Source organism: Canis lupus, chromosome 17 (genome assembly GCF_011100685.1).
Source record: "Canis lupus familiaris isolate Mischka breed German Shepherd chromosome 17, alternate assembly UU_Cfam_GSD_1.0, whole genome shotgun sequence".
NCBI classification, from domain to species: domain Eukaryota; kingdom Metazoa; phylum Chordata; class Mammalia; order Carnivora; family Canidae; genus Canis; species Canis lupus.
In genome coordinates, this window is record NC_049238.1 from 33,810,456 (window position 1) to 33,825,719 (window position 15,264).

The window sequence follows — 15,264 nt, forward strand, 5'->3', positions numbered from 1 at the left end:
GGTGAGGGAGAGCTCGATCCCACAATTGTGAGATTATGACCTGAGCCTAAATCAAGAGCCAGATGCTCAACCAACTGAGCCGCCCAGGCGCCCTACAGTAGGCTCTCCATAAGTATTAAGTGCAGAAAAGAAAGAGGGAGGGAGATGGTAGGAAATCCGAACACCTAACTTGATGTTAAATGCCAGGATAGGCATTACATAGTGGTAGACAGGCAAACCAGGACACCTGCCAACCAGTCCTGTGGAAAGTAATGCCCCCATTTTCTACCATCCCTCAGCAGTCTCTCTGGAATTGCCTTCAGGTGCACATGAGCGATCCTAAGATACGATAATAAGAAGAGCTGTCACCTGTCAGATGTGTGCTCTGTACCAGGCACTACACTAAGTCCTTTACATGCATTCCTGCATTACCTTGTTTAATCCTCACAACATTATGCCCTGTGCCATCAATAGAGTTATTATCCTTACTTCACACATAAGGTGTCCAGTGTCTTGCCCAAGCTTTCCCAGCTGGTGAGTGACGGAATGCGTATTCAGACTCAGGCAGTGCAACACCAGAGCCCATATGTTTAACTTCTGTCTGAGTCCACTGAACAGTCACTCGAAGGGAACCCGAGTTCTGGACCAGGAACCTGGGGAGAGCAAGAAGAAAGGGGGAAGGATAGTTTGGGCCAGAAGAGAGGCCTATCTCTGGAGAGAGAGGGTAGTTCTATGGGGTTGACAGAGGGCAAGGGCTTCACAACCCCACAGGCCTCTCAGAAGCTGAGGAACTCTGTGATAAAGCTCTACCCACAACAGAGGAAATGAGGCTAAGAAGCCCCTGAGGGAATTTGGGGAGGGTAGCTGGACCTGATTGAGTAGGGTCTGGAAATCAGGAAGTTCTGAGGGAGATGTGTCTCTTGAGCTGGCCACAAATGGACCTGAGGTCACTGGGGAAGGTCATCAAGGCTGCCCGCTGGCCAGGGCCACACCATTGTACAGGCCCAAGGGCATCTTTCTTACTGGGCTGTAAGAGGAGCTGTTTCTATTTCTACTGGGTCAGCAGGCCTGAAGGGAATTCCATGTGTTCAGTTGCTGTGTCCACAAGACTCCCTCACCCATTCCAAAGAGTTCCATTCTGCACAGCAGCCATCTGTCCCCACTGCATCCCACTCTCAACCTACATGCCCCCTACTCCCTAGAAAACCTTCCTTCCACTGGATTCTTCCACCACCTGAAGAACAAAATTTTACTATAGGGAGATTGGGACACAGAGCCCTGGGTTGAGGGAGAAAAGACGCCAAAGAGGTGACATGGAGAGAGGTGAGGGGTCCAGCCTGAGCCCAGGCAGGGCCTCTGATTCTGGAAGCTCTGGCGAAACTTGACACCAAGGCCAGGTCCCGAGCCAGGGCGGGGGAGGGAGTAAACCATCTTCCCGGAGCAGGAAGTGAGGGAGAGAGTGAGAGTGAGCTGGGGCAAGCGCTCTGTTTTCTTTGGCCTCTGCCAGCCCCGGGAGGGAGAAAGGCAAGGGAGGGAGGATGGGGCTGGTGGAAAGATCCAGCCTTTGTGTCCTACCTCCCTGCAGAGGTGGAGGCTAGAGGAAGGTGGGGGTTGGGATGGGAGACATGCAAGGGAACTGAAGCCAAAGAACCCTGGCTAGTCAGGTGAGCATTTGGCGATTGGTGAGGGGTGGGATGACCAAAGCTTATTGTGTTGGAGGGATAGAACTAACCAGAAGGCCACAGTGAGTTCCCTACATTCTCTCCAGCCTTGATCTCCTCAGGTTCCCCCAAAAGGCCCCGACCTTGTGCACTGCTCTCTCCACTCAACGGAACCTGAGGGGGCAGAGGTCATCCTGAGAAAAGCTCTGGGCCTTCACAGGCCAAGGCACCCACCCCCTCAGGAAGCTGGACTTACAGAGCCTTGCTGTGTCTCCTAAGCACGTATAGGCATTCTAGTCTTGATAAAAAAAGACTTCCTTAAGGACAACTCTGTCCGCAACCCAAATTTTCCAGGGACTTCCATCCCCAATGTTGTCCTAACGCCAAACTCAATCCTAACACCTATCCCTCATAGGGATCCCAAACCAGCCTCAACCCAAACACTGTTCAAAATCGCTACATTTAATCCCACATATGTGTCCTTATCCCAAAGCTTACTGTAGCCCCAACTCCACATTCTCACTCTGATCTGTGTAAATCATAAGCCTGACCCACACAGAGGTGTCTGGGGGGAGGGGCAGTTAACAAACAGTAAGAGCTACATGCCTTAAGCATTTACGCGGGGCTAGGCACTGGAACAGGCTTTTTCTATGTATTGCTGTATTTAATTCATAAGAACCCTATGAGTTAGCATTACTATTACTACCATTTTACAGATAAGAAAACTGAGGCTCAGAAAGATCAGTCTAGGCATCCAGTAAAGTGCCACCAGTCCTGAACATGACGGTAGACTCACTGCTATCATCAGCAAGATTTCACAGGGTAACTGTGGAGGCTCAACAGGAATGTCCTCTCTCTGCATGGAGACTGCCATGGTTGCTGTAGAAGCCCAAACACACTCTATTAGACAAGATCCAAATGAGAGTCTCTGCTCCAATACTGAGTGAGAGTTGGCTCTGAGGTCACAGAGCCTGGAAAGCCACTGCAGAGTGACATAAGAATCATAGCAAGATTGAGAGGCTTCTTATCCAGGAGAACCCTACACCTGGTGAACTCCCAGCAGAATCACTGAGGACTCCACCACCACAGCCCCTACCCCACCACTTTGGGGGTGCACTTCCTGATTAGCCAACTAGAACTTGGGCTCAGCTAATACTCTGATACATCCCGGGGAAAGTGCCAGGCAAAATGCCATTCTAAGTCACAAGGTCGAAGAACCTTGTAGAACAGTGAGGGGAGTCCTCAATCAGGACAGGGATAATAACCTTCTAAACAAAGTGGTTTATTCCTCACACACACACACACACACACACACACACACACACATGCACTTCCAGATGGGCTTGCTCATACTCTCATATACAGTCCCATTCGAGACCTCTCCAGTTCTTTTCTCTACCCCAAACCCTTTGTGAGGCCAGTGAGGTCAATAGGAGGTCTACCTCCCCTCAACAGGGGACACTGACCTGCAGAGTTTCCAGGTCACCGCAGGTCTGGGCCAGTCCAGAGGAAAGGTACTAGCTCTCTGGAGTCCTCTATCCCTTCCTGAGTCAGGCCTTGTGTCAGGGTTTTTCTGGCCACAGTGTCTATCCAATCATGAAGGACCACATCAAGAAATGCTTACTATGCCACACACACCCTCCTACAGTCTTGAAAAGACAACCCATCCAGGGAACTCAGGACACAAGGAAGCCTGATCGGAGGCTGGCTGGGAGACCCAGCCAATAGCCCAAGATGCTCTGGTTTAGAAGCCAGAAGTCCTCTCATGGATCTTCCTGGCGTATAAATACAGACCATGTTGGCCACACAAGCTTTGCCCCTGGTGTTGCATGTTGACATTACCTGGAGCCTTTCTGAACCAGTCCAGGGACCCCTGTGATAGCCAGAAACCACCTTACCCAGTTCTATCTTGGTCTCCCTCCTCTCATGCCCCACATTTATCTCCCTCTCATAAGCAACATGAGTGTTGTTCCTCTTCTGCCACCATCCCATTTGTCATTTGGGAGCCATAGCCTGGAATCAGTAGCAATAGTAAGTATACTAGGTCATGGAAGAGGAGGGGCAAGAGGCAGAGATGGAGTAGGACAGGGGAGGGAGAGTGCCAGCGGAGGGAGGTGTGAGGCTCAGAATGGATTGCTCCCAGCTTTCTCTGCCTGGAACCCAAGAGCCAGGAATCCGTGACTGCAGAGAAGTGGGAGCCAATGCCCTCAGTTGAAACCTATCAGAGCAGCTCCTCTGGGCCTAGTGACATGGGGTCCTCCCCAGCCCTCCCCTAGAAACTGACAGCATCTGGGGCTGGGAACCCACCATCCACAGATCCCCTCCAGATTCCACAGATGCAGATAAAAGTCAGAATAGAAATAACCGGCTCTGAGAGGGGCGGATGCAGATGTGGCCATGAGAGCCCCAGATGTGGCTCAGCCATGGCTGCTGCCAGGGCTGCTGTGGCTGTGAACAGGAATGTGGACGCAGATGGGGCTGGGGATGGGGGCAGGGGTGGGGTGGGAGGAGGAGACAGTGCACAATTCTGTGCATTCTAGGCTCCAGGATGGGGAGGAGGGGAGAGGTCTAGCGTCTGACTTCATGAAAAGGCTCAGCCTGGTCCTGGGGAAACTAGATTCCTACAAATGAAACCTTCATCTACCCAAGATTTGTTACACACTCTGCCAACTCCTGCTGCCCTTCTTCCCCTGGGGCCTCCAGCCACAGAATCAGCTTCACTGGCACCCTTCTCCACTGGTGGCCCTGCAGTCCTCCTCAGGTCCCTCCTGCCGTGGAGGGAAGGGCAGTAATGTGCCTCTGCCTCCAGGAAATGGAGGGAAATGCCAGTGTCAGCTCCACAGGTCAGCCTTCGTCCTAAGCCCCGCTAATACCCAGCATTCCGGGCGCCATAAAGATGAAGGGGCCTGTGGCCCTCCTCAAGGTCCCCTGCTCATAAACACCCCCAATGATAAAGCTCTCTACACCGTCGTTCATGAGGCCCATTTACTTTCCACTTTGTTCTGAATTTTCATCTCAGGAGGTTTGCAAATCGCTAACAGCAGGAACTTTCCAGAAGTTGCAGAATATAATCAGTGCATTCTCAGCCTTGCCACTCTCAGAGTACACCAGGCAGCTCCTACCAGTGAGCAGAGGAGGTGGGAGGCTGAAGGCAGCCAGCAGAGTCTAGGTGAGAAGAGGCCATGGAGGACCACTCTGACCAGCCTCCGCCTCTGGGTGAGTTTGGCCTGCCCCCAGCCAGCCCCAATCCCTGTCCTATTTGTGAAAATAAGCCCAGCCCACACTCAGCTATTCTGGGAAGGTTAGCTCTCACAACACAGAACTTCTCTTCTAGGCAGGAAGTTTGTCTTTAAATATACCCTGAACCCCTCTCATTGCAGAATCAACACTGCCTCTGGTCAGGCCTCAGGGCAGGGGAGACGAGGAAGACAGCTGTCACTGTCCTCTCCCAAGGAGCCTGAGCCACAGCACCAGGATTGCCGAGTCCCCTAACTGTTGCACTTCTCTGGGTGGAAGTCATATTACCGGGTTTCTCAGGGTCATCCTGTCCCTTTGCTCATCTCTTGGGATGGCCTACTGCATTTCCCACAGGAAACTAAACCTCTTTTAGTAAAACTCACCTCTTTCTTCCAGTCTCCTCCAAAGGGCCAAACTAATACCTCCTGAAGTCCTACTACGTGCTTCACATGCTTTAGCACATCAAATTTCATCCTTACCTCACTACAAGTGGGGAAATATCACCATCCTTTTACAACATGACATAACAGCCTCAGAGAAGATAAATTCACCTAACATCACACAGTGAAGAGACTCCAGGACTAGACCAGGACACACTCGGAGCTGAGTCTTCGACCTGTGCTTTCCCCTCCACGTCGTATTCCACCAGAAAGGATAGGAGGCCGGACTCTGAGTGGGCAGAGCAAAGTGGCAGAGGAAGCACTCCAGCTGTGACTCACCTGGCTGCCTTCCTGACAGGCAAAGCAGCCGCCTTCACACCTGCACTCACAGTTTCCCACAGCCCGGATGCACGATTCCCAGCAGCCAAACAAGGCCACACAAGGCCACAGAGTAGCTGTTGCTTTTCCCTCTTCTGTCAGAGAGTGAGTAGCTTCTAGAGTTCAACCTGGAATTATAGATGGATAATGATTATCAATGTGAGGTGGGTTTAAGTCAAGGCAGGCTCCTAGGAAGAGAGGAGATCATGACCAGTTTTACAAAGAAATGATATTCTTTGTGCAGAGAGAAGGAAGAAAGCCCCAGAGCAGAGAAGAAATGCATCAAAGATTGGAGAAGTGGACTGACCACCGTGGGGAGGGGGGCACCCCAGGAATCACACATTGTGTGGGGTTCAGCAGCCATCTGCAGTTCTCCCATCCAGAGCTCAGAATCCCAGATCCCGGAGGGGGCTGCAGCAGCCCCTCCTCACGCGGTCTACTCCACATTCCTCACATTCTTTACGCTCAATTAAGGAGAAATAATCAGGGGAGCAAAGCAAGGCCGCAGCAGGGCAGCCATGCCCCACGCTGGCGGCATCACGTGTGCGGAAACAGCCCCTCCAAGTCCAGCCAGACAAGACCTAAGATGAAGGGGCTTTCAGAGGATGAGGGGAGCCAGCGGCCAAGACAAGGGTGTCTTCTCTGTGCTCCACAGAGACAAAAGAACATGAAGGAAGTGGGCAAGGGGTTGGGATCAGGAAAGGAAAGATGAGAAGGCCAGGTCAGAACAGAGGGAAGATGTGCATCCAGAAGACCTCAGTCATCCGTTTCTAAATCAAGTTATCAGTCTACCCAAATCATAGCATTCTGTCACCATTACCATCTGCCATCGTCATCAAATGCCCTTTGAGACCCTCCTGGATGCTTAGGCTGTTCTCACCTTCATGAGTTTAGTGGCATGATTGAATCATGGGAATATTACCTCTCTGTGGCAGTCAAAATATACCAGCACGGTCTGCAGGGGGATGCCGTTCTTCACCCCAGGGATACATGTTTGTTTTTTCTTCCCCTTGACCCCAACAGGTCAGCCAAGCAAACTCCTACTCCCCGTAGCCTCTATCCAAGAGCTGCCTCTACCCTACTCCTAAACCCCAGCCCCCCAAAAGCCTTCCCAGACATCCTTAGCAGACCCAAAGTCTCCTCTGGGCTCCTCCTTCACCTGGTACATGTAACCAGGACAGATCTTACACTGTTTTAAAATTTTAGGTATATATGTTTATGTTCCCACCAGAATGAGTAACAACTAAATGAACCATCATTATTTATTAAGCATGTTCTATGTGCCAGGCACTGTGTTAGTGCTTGATATATGACCCCCTTTAATCCTTTTAACATCCCTAGAGGTCTTTATCATCATGCTGCCCAATTTACCTATGAGGAAGTCAAGTTTTAGAAAGGTTAAGTAACTTGTCTAAAGTGACCCAGCTACTAAATCAAGGAGGGGGAACTTGAACACAGGATCATAAAATCTCAAACCCCATGCTGCTGATCTAACACAGAGATGTTTGAGGACAGGGCCCATATTTGGCCTTGCTTACCACTCACTATACTGCTACAAGATAAACAGATGGACAAGGTGGGCTTTGCAGTTTCAGCAAGTGGAACTGAGCCAGAACTCTCTCTTCCCACCTCTCTCATCAATGAATCAAATTTGTGAGACAATTTGTTAGACCAAGGACCCATTCCACACTCTTTCTTGGGTCTACTATCAGGACACATTCTGTGGCCACTTTGGGGTCTCAGTCCATGGTCAGAGGTATGGGCCACTTTATTATCAGGGTGGGACTCAGTCTGGGGCTAGCAGAGAGGATCAGTCTTTGGCCAGTATATGTTGGAGGGAGGTGTGCATCAGAGGAAGGGAACCTGTCTCTGCCAAGCTGACTTGCAGCTGAAGAGATAGTGGATGGCTCTGGAGCTAGAGCGCCTTGTTGCTCTGCATTCAGAAGTGGAGAGAGAATATGTGTGAGAGGAACTGGGTGTGTGGGATAGTGCAGGCTGGAGTGCCCTGGGAAAAGAGGTGAGCAGATGTGTCCCTTTAGCGAGCGCCATGTACACTTTGTGAGTCCTCTACATGTGTGAGTGTGTGGTGTGGCACATGTGTGTGCTGTGTGTGGGGGAGTGACAGGGGCTGGGTAGGGTGTGGGAGAGACAAGCACACACACCTGTAATAACATTGGCTTCAGACGCTAGGAAAGAAGAAATCCCCCCAACTGTTTTATCAGAGCTGAAGTTACTAAATTACGTTGTTGTTTTAAATTTGAGCTTCTCTGCCTGCAAACGAGGGGATCTCAGGTTCACGAGCTTAATGCTTGGCTGGGCCTGGAGCTCCGCTTCCCCACCCAACCCAGACTCCCAGAGCTCCCAGGCCTGAGGAACAAAAGTCTTCTCTCCCAGGGCTTTGAAGTGGAAACACTAACTGCTCCCTTTAATTAGAAAGAAACCCCCTATTGTTCCTGCTTTATTACTGATGGATGAAGACATTGTTGGGGGGGGGGTCTGAAGAGCAGGGGTGGGGTGGGGGAGGTGTGGTGGGGGACACAAAATCTATTTAGAATAGACAATCTCCACACTCAGTCTCCATGCACCAAAGCAGATCTCTTTGTCCACACAATCAACCAAGATTTTACAGGGCCTCCAGCCTTTGATTAGCTGTTAGGGAAACATGCAAGACAGGGTCTCAGCCTTTCAAGAGTTTATATTCTAGGTAAGGGAAGCAGGCAGGGGGGATAAGAAATAAAAGATAGTCAGTACTGCCAAGTATAAGCAAGAAGAATTTAGGACACATGAAAAGAGGAGATAGTCCCAGGAGACAACCTCCTAAGAAACTTCTCTCGGGGGTGGTGGCTAGGGACTTGAGCTGGATACTATAGAACAGGGAGAACTGATAGCGAGAAGAAGCTCGAAGGGAAGGGATTCCCGCTCCAAGCAGGGCAAACGGGCCCATGCAAAAACACAGAAGCGGGAACCAGGACAACTTCTTTGGAGGACAATATGGAAATCAGTCTGTTTGGAAAAGGGGGTGTGTGGGGGGCAGTATGGGAAATCAGGTGCCTAGTGCAGATGTAACAGTGGGAGACTTTGAAAGCACATAGAGGAGCATGGCCTTGAAGAGATAATTAGGGAGCCATTGAGCTTTCTTGAGCAGGGGAGTGGCCTGATAAAAAGTGGCCCTTGGGGAGATGAATCTGGCAGCCCTGTGCAAGAAGACTTGGAGGGAAGGAGTGCAAAGGAGGGAAGCCAGCTGGGGAGCTCCCGAGGAAACCCAATAATAATGGCTTAGACGAAGGTGATGGCAGTGGGATCAGGAAAGAAAAGGTGAGTCTGGGATAGGTTTCAAAGGAAGAAAAAGATGTGTTGACAGAATAGATATAAGAGGATAAAGGAGTGGGATGAGTCAAAGACACCTCTAAGATCTCCAGTCTGGGAGACTAGGAGGGTGGTGGAGGGGGAAGAGGGTAGAAGTCCTCTAGGGGAAGTGTGGGACCAGAGGAGTTAATAAACAAAACACCCAAAAGCTTCATGCCCCCTTCCAGAGCTCAGAGATGTCCTGAACCTGAAAGCAACTCCAGGGCCAGACACCCCTGTTCCCTGACAATGGGAATACCATTAATGAAAACAACTTTTGTACAATCCTTTTTCGTGCACTTCAAAGTGATTCACATTTGCACCTCATTTGATCCTCAAAACAACCACAGCAGGGATCATTCTCCCCATTTTGCAGATGAAAAAACTGAGGCACAGAAAGACTAAACAACTTGCTCTAAGTCACACAACTAGTTAAGGGCAGAGCTGGAAGCCGAAGCCTGCTGGCTTTGGGCTCAGAACCCCTCCCAATGCCTGTTGGCAGCCCAGGAGAGGGGTGGGGCCTGGAGCTGCATGTGCCCTGAGTCACTGGGGGCAAGGAATCTGGGCCTCAGAGACGGGGTCCACCCTGGACTTCAACAGCACCTCCAGCCTGCTCCTCACACTCACATAGGGCGTAAGTCGGGAGCCCAGGGTTGGAAACGCCAAGTCTAATCAGACCTCACAAGCCCACAGATGGTTTGAATCAATGTGCTACCTTGATAGGAATAATGAGGAGTCCTGAAGACAGTCTTATGCCAACTCTATCCGTCTGGACAGAGAACCATATCTTTCACAAGAATTTCCCCATCCAGGGTCCCATCACCCTCCACGCTGGGCAAATCCTTCATGAGGATGTCCCCTGGTCCCACATCACACCTGCTCCACAGCCCCCACCAGCAGAACCACCCACGGATTTTCAAAAACTTTGACCTCAGGTTTTGATTTGACAAACTCTGACTTCTTAGGCTTTTCTTGAGGCTGAAGATGGTTCCTAGGGAGAAACAGGTGAACATAGGTTACAAAGCCTGGCAGGGTTATGAGGCTGTATGGTAGGGTGGATGGACCTGGATGCAGAGAAATACAGAACCAGACAAATGTCCCACTACTTCCTGGCAGAATGAATATTCTCAATGTGCATTGTTTCATTCATTCTACATGACAAATGTCATCATGATATTTCCTTTGATGGGATACCTGACCTAAGGCACCCAAATCTCATGGAGTTAATCCATGTATAAGGTCACAGACTCCCAGCAACAGAACCAGACCTACAATCTAGAAAAACCTCTCCTCTTACTGTGGGAGCCCATCGAAGTCAGGACCCCAGAATGGCAGCAGTGGCCATTCCCCAGGGAAAGCTCAGGCTTAGGCTCTCAACTCCCCAAGGGTGGTCCTGTGGGTAGGGACCTGCTTTAATATAATTTGGTCCTGCCCCACCCCTTGCCTAGCAAAGCTTAATTTGAAGCTTAAAAAACAATGAAGTTAATTTTTAAAAACCTTTCATTGAGTTCCATGAGACCCCTATTAATTTTATTGTTTCAATAAAGCATTTATTTAATTGTCTCCAGAAGGGCCCTGTTAAATGCACAGATGTTACCTGAGTCAGAAGGGAGGGAGCTGGGAGCCTTTTTCCCACCCTTTCCCGTTAGCACATTAGCAGGATTCTGTTATTGGATTAACTGATTGTCACCTTAAAAGTCACAAAGTAGAGCCTTGAGGGAATAAGACACAAGACAGGTAAATTCTGGGGAGCAGTCTTGGTCACAGTTGCAGAAAGCTGGAAGCCAGGCTCATAATAAAGAGGCTGGGTTTGGTTAAGACAAAAGGAGCGCATTTTTTTTTTTTTTCCGCTGATGAGGAGACGTTAGTTATTTAGCCTCTGGCACAAGGCTGATAACCCTGAATAAAATCAGAGGACAGGCACATCAGTAGATGTATGCTGTCCAAATCACTGGGGGGCGAGGATGGGCTCAGCTTGGGCTGACAGAGGATCGGTGGCATATCACGGTCAGTCCTTCCTTCCATAATTATTTACTGAGTACCTACTATATGCTGCCACTACTTGGAGCTTTGAGGATACAGCAGTGAACAAAACAAAGCTCTTGCTCTCATGGCGCTTACATTCTAATGAGGGGATACACTGACGACAGAAAATATAACAGACATAGCAAGATAATTTCAGATAATAAGTGCTCTGAGGACAAAACAGAGTAATTTGATAGAGAGTGCTCAGAGGAGGCCTGTGATAAGACATTTGAGTCAAGACTCGCATAGATGGAGAAGAAGCCAACCACAGGAAGGTCTGAGAGAAGAGATTTCCAGGCAGAGTGAACAGTAAGTGCAAAGATCCTGGGGCCCCATTTTGAAAAGAGCATTATCAAACAAGATAAGGCAATCAAAGGAGCCTGATCTGGGGAGAGACCCAGAAGACCCCATACTGTAAAAATATGTCAAGAACTACCTCAGGACAGACAGTCTATCATTCATCTTTGTGTCCCTGGTTATTTGTTTGGTGTCTAGCACAGAATAGGTGATCAATAAATGTAGGATTAAAGGGAGAAAGGGATGAGAGGAGGGCTAAGATTGAACATTAAGAAGGAACTTCATGTGGGGCACCTGAGTAGCTCAGTGGTTAAGCATATGCCTTTGGTTCAGATCATGATCTCAGGGTCCTGGGATCGAGTCCTACATTGCGTTCCCCATGGGGACCCTGCTTCTCCCTCTGCCTATGTCTCTGTCTCTGTGTCTCTCAAGAATAAAAAATAAAATCTTAAAAAAATAAAAAGGAAGAACTTCACTTAGTCAGATTATTTTTTTAGTCAACAACCAATTAAGGGCAGCTCCGGTGGTGCAGAGGTTTAGCGCTGCCTTCAGCCCGGGGCATGATCCTGGAGACTCAGGATCGAGTCCCACGTCAGGCTCCCTGCATGGAGCCTGCTTCTCCCTCTGCCTGTGTCTCTGCCTCTCTCTCTCTCTCTCTCTGTCATGAATAAATAAAATCTTAAAAAAAAAAAACAACCAATTAAAACAGAGGGGGGTTAAAACAGCTGAGTCTATATACTAGGTCATTTGTTACCAAACCAGGGAGTGCCCAGGGGAAGGCAGCATGATGGGTATACATCTGTGCCCATCTAGGAAATAAAAATGTAACTGAAGGGGATCTCTGGGTGGCTCAGCGGTTTAGCGCCGCCTTCAGCCCAGGGCTTGATCCTGGAGACCCGGGATTGAGTCCCACATCAGGCTCCCTGCATGGAGTCTGCTTCTCCCTCTGCCTGTGTCTCTGCCTCTCGCTCTCTCTCTGTGTCTCTCATGAATAAATAAATAAAACCTTTAAAAAAACAAAAAAATGTAATCGAAGAAACAGTAATAGTAATCACTCCCAAAATTATACACCCTGGTTTATAGTTTATGTGGTGCTTTTGCACACGTTTCCTGTTTCTAACACACTCATGAAATAGAAAATAACACTCTTAGCCAATATTTAATGAACTGCCATAGGCCCTGGCACTGTGCTTGGTGATGCGGACATCCTGGGAGCAGAAATCAAACAAAGCCCCACTTTCATGGACTGTATATTCCAGAAGAGACAGACTTCAACCAAATGACACAAATGAGAGAAATCACAACCAGACAAGAGTGTTTCAAGCAGAGGGAACAGTAAGTGAAAGGAGACAGCAAGGTACACATGAAAAGCAGAAGAGGATAAGTGAGTCCTGAGCAGAGATAGGGAGGCAGGGCACAGTGAAGGAATGGACAAGGCTCTAGCATTTGGGGTCTCAGACAACACAGAAGAAAGTTTGTCTTTGGCCTACAGGAAAACAGAAAGAAGCCAGTGGAGGTTCTAAGTTATCTTCACATACTCGAAGGGCTGTCCTGAGGAAGACAGTTTAGATTTACTGCAATCAAATAATGTCTTGGCCACCTGTAAGAAAGTGAGCTTGTCTTTCACGAGAAACAGGGAGTGGTTGGCTATTTGAACGACAGGGAAAGGTCCTCCTTTGGTCAGGAGCCTGGGCAACATCAATGACTTCAACTTTTTCACCATCAACATTCCTTTTTTTTCATCCTGCTGTCCCACAAACTCCAGATTTTTAGAGTCTACCTATCAATACATTTACATAATATCCCCCCATTTTTCTTTAAGATTTTAGTTATTGATGAGAGACACTGAGAGAGAGGCAGAGACACAGGCAGAGGGAGAGGCAGGCTCCCCATTGGAAGCCTGATGTGGCATGGCACTTGATCCCAGGACCGTGGGATCATGCTCTGAGCCAAAGGCAGACACTCAACCACTGAGCCACCCAGGCGTCCCTCCCCCATTGTTCTTAATAAACAACCAATATCATTCAGCAGGACAAGAAACCCAATGCATGATATAGTTCTGGCCACAAGCAAGGAAAGTCAATGTTTCCTATGACTGGGCAAACTTATCAGGAAATAGTTTCAAAAGGCTTTCTGAAATATTGACAATAGCTTCCCCCTCCCCAATACATTTATAGACTCTGGGAGATCTTCTGGCTCCAGGCTGGGAAGTCCTATTCTATGGTCATACCCAAGGTCTCTCTCAACCAGGGTTCTCTGAACCACAAGGTATAGCTTCCTTGTGTTCAGGCATTTGGGGAAGGAGCAATAAATGTGAACTAAAACAATCAGGGAAGGCTTGCTGTAAAAAAAAAAAAAAAAAAAAAAAAAGAAAGCCTTGAGATAGGCCTTGAAGGATGGGCAAGCTTGGGAAAGAGTGTTGTTAGGCAGGAGCTGCAGGATGTCCTCTAAGATTGTGAAGCAACCAGCCAGGCTGCAGCACGGAGTCAGGAAGTATTTGTGGATACCAGAATAGAAAAAGTCGGTTGCAACTGACTTGAAATGACAAGTTCAATTACCCTCCAAATGACGGAGAGTCATCAAAGATTTTAGAACAGGAAAATGATGTGTTGGAAGCAGTGTTCTTAGCAGAATGAATCTGGTGCCCATACATGCTTCAAGGTGGGAGGGGAACTTCGAGGGGACCCAATCAACAGAACAGATGTGAGAGGAAGAGCCTGGATGGCAATGAGGAAATAAAGGAGCAAATCCAAAAGACATTTTTTTTTAAAGCACAGGACTTGAATTTGAGTTTAGAAGCGGCAGAGAGACTGCGAGGCGTCTTGGAGCCTGCTGGTACAGAACTGAGACAGTCACCAGGGGAAGCCGATGGGAGTGGGGGAGATGATGAATGCATGGAGCATCTTAGGGAGCTTTTACTCACTACATCCTTCATAGCAGTTACCTCTCCAAGTGGGGTTGGAGGTGCAGGCAAGGTGGCTTTCACATCTTATGATATATAATCTCCTTTAATGGAGGGATTTTGTATAATTCTTACTTCCTTTTTTGTGCTTTTTGAGATTTTTCAAATAATTATTTTAATTCCATACAGACTCCCAGAGTCTCGTTAACCCTTTGTAAAAACATCACTCGTGATTTGTTCCTTCTCCCCTGCGGGGAAGGGGAAGGACGGAATGATTCACAGGGCCTGCTGGGGTCTCTGAAAAACACATCATAGAGGTTTAGCCTCTACTCCTGCGTCTGTGGGTTTCCCTATGGATGAGCGGGAAGGGCTCTTCTATTACCTCTTTCTGCACCTCCTCCCTTCTTTCCTCACTGTGCCCTCCCACCCCTCGCCCCAGCAGAGCCTACCTCTGTCTTTTAAAGGCTCAAATATCCTCAGACAGCCATCTTCCGTGTCAGATGGCAATGCCAGGCTTGGAAAGACTGACCTCAGGATTTTTACAGCTGAGATCAGCCCAGCCCAGCCCAGCCCATGAACTTAAACTACAGGCAGCAGAACAGAACCTGGAAGAACACAAGCTCTGCCGGCACAGGCATCTGAGTCCAAATCCCATCTCTGCCACCAGGTACCTAACCTCTCAGGATGTCAATCTTTTCATCTTGAAAATTGGAGATAATGATAGTATTTATTTCCTAGAGGCATTAAGTGGATCAAACCATGATGAAAGGCATTTAATAAGCATGCTCTATCATTAGTATTAATTTGAACTATAAAATAATAAAACTTTATGACCAAACTCTGTTGCCTGGAGACAGAGATAACCTTAATACACTTCCATCTTGGTTCCCACTGGTGGCATTTATTTGCCTCTCTCCCATCTCCACACAGACTGAAATTTTCTTTTCCCAAACCAACAAAGAGTGGAGAGGAAAACCCAAATCAGGGCCCCAGCCACTGCTTGCTCATTTCATGGTGGTCTGCTCTGTCACTTAAAGATGTGTGTGACATTTGACAGATT

The 15,264-nt window shown here is 48.6% G+C and overlaps 1 long non-coding RNA gene across 1 annotated transcript in view; it reads right to left on the reverse strand.

The window, feature by feature from the left end:
• LOC111090590 overlaps positions 1-15,264 on the reverse strand; it is a 22,124-nt gene continuing 6,860 nt past the window's right edge. The window contains exons 4-6 of the long non-coding RNA XR_005372372.1: positions 9,911-9,971; positions 5,597-5,763; positions 1-632 (exon numbers count right to left, since the gene is read on the reverse strand). This is a non-coding gene — a long non-coding RNA (uncharacterized LOC111090590). The remainder of the gene's footprint in view (positions 633-5,596; positions 5,764-9,910; positions 9,972-15,264) is intronic.